Source organism: Nelumbo nucifera, chromosome 5 (assembly GCF_055504915.1).
Source record: "Nelumbo nucifera cultivar China Antique chromosome 5, China Antique-T2T, whole genome shotgun sequence".
Lineage (NCBI taxonomy): Eukaryota > Viridiplantae > Streptophyta > Magnoliopsida > Proteales > Nelumbonaceae > Nelumbo > Nelumbo nucifera.
Window position 1 is genome coordinate 46,854,401 of NC_142653.1, and position 1,902 is coordinate 46,856,302.

The following is a 1,902-nucleotide window of genomic DNA, read 5'->3' on the forward strand; positions in this document are numbered from 1 at the left end:
GAAAGCAAAAAGAGCAAATAAGGAAAATATTTTTACTTCAGTATATAGAATATAAATTGTAGAAATTCCACTAAATTGTAGAAATTCCACATGGACTAAATTGTAGAAATTCCACTAAACCTCTTTCCTCTCAAAGTTTACTTTTAGTTACTTCAGCATCTGCTGTTAGTTTGGAAGGAATAGAAATGCAAATATATAGAATATAAAACCTTATATTTTATATACATATTTGTATTTATGCTCTTTTCAAACTAATTAGCCTTTCTGACAATCTGACGGTTCAACATTTCCTATTTCATTTTGGAGAGGGTGTTACGAATAACTCTCTTTCAACATAAAGATAACACATATATACTCACGATTTTGTTGTATTATATTCAAATTTAAACTCTATATGGTTGTACTCACTTACATTTGGGAAAATTCACCCAAAACTCTGAGTTGTTTCACCCTCACATCAAATCTCAACTTAAAATAGATAAAATATAGAGGTAATAGATAAAAGAGAAGAGGTAAAATAAATCGTTTTATTAAAGTAGACACAAGGAAAGGTAAAATTCTCATTGATATTTTGGTAATAACGTGGAGATAAAAAATTTATTAAAGTAGTCACATGCCTTTGATATTATAATATGGAAATGGATCTTGTTATTTTGTCCATATACATAACTTCTTGTTCTGAATTTAATAAATATAGGAGCACATTATTTTCAAATACCATGAACATAGAAAAAGAACATTATCCTTACGGGACACCATATCTTAGCGAGGGAAATTCATTGACAATATCATATCTTTTACCAAAGTAGGTTGGTTAGATGTATCACCATCACCACCATGATATAGTTCTAAGGGTTTAGATAATAAGCTCACACTCTCTTCTTCCATTGGTTGAATCCATGGATGGTTTTTCGACTTTCTCAATCTTTGTAGCTCCATTGCAACTTCTTCCATAGTGGGCCTTTCTTCACCTTTTATACTGAGGCATCTTTTTGCTAGCTCAGCAACTACACAAAGTTCATCAACATTTTTCTCATCCACAAATCGATTTTCAATCATCTCGAAGAGACAATTTTCTTTCATTGATGAAATGAAATATGTAGCCAAGTTTCTTTGCTCTTGTGATCTTTCAAAACAAAGAGGTTTCTTACTTGTTAAGAGCTCTATAAGAACTACTCCAAAGCTATAAACATCGCTCTTCTCTGTTAATTGACTTGTGTGGAAATACTCTGGGTCCAAATAACCCAATGTCCCTTGAACCAATGTGGTTATTTGACTTTGATTCATAGGAAGTAACCTTGAGACTCCAAAATCAGATATTTTTGCTGTATAATTTTCATCTATGAATGATTGGTGTAGAAACTGTAGAGTGAAGATAGGCAAGTGCACTGGCAGTTTCTGTTGCAATTCTTAATCGGTCTTCCCATGAAAGCAAGATGCCATTGTTTTGATGAATATGGTAAAAAAGGGTTCCATTAGAAACATATTCATAAACTAACAAAGGTACTTCGATCTCCAAGCAGCATCCCAAAAGCTTTACCACATTTCTGTGGTTAATTTGAGTGAGAATGAGAACCTCATTTATGAATTGCTCATTTTGGCTCTGATCCATTATTCTTGACATTTTAATGGCAAAAGCTTGATGATTAGGTAAGATACCTTTGTATACTATACCTTGTCCTCCACGGCCTATGATACATTCTTCATTAAAGTTATTGGTTGCCAATTTTAATATCATTTTTTTTACTTCATTCCTCTTTCAGTAACATATCCTCTCCTACCACCTAAGTATGTCCGAGTTGGCTGCCTAATCCTCTCGATCCCTTTCATGCTGCTGATTCTATATAGGGAAAGATCATTTCTACGTTGTTACCTATCTCCCATTGTCATCCCGGTTCCTCT

The 1,902-nt window shown here is 33.1% G+C and overlaps 1 pseudogene; it reads right to left on the reverse strand.

Annotated features, from left to right (window-relative positions):
- Positions 1 to 762: 762 nt before the first annotated feature.
- On the reverse strand, positions 763 to 1,612 carry LOC148791518 (putative wall-associated receptor kinase-like 16 pseudogene; annotated as a pseudogene).
- Positions 1,613 to 1,902: the final 290 nt, after the last annotated feature.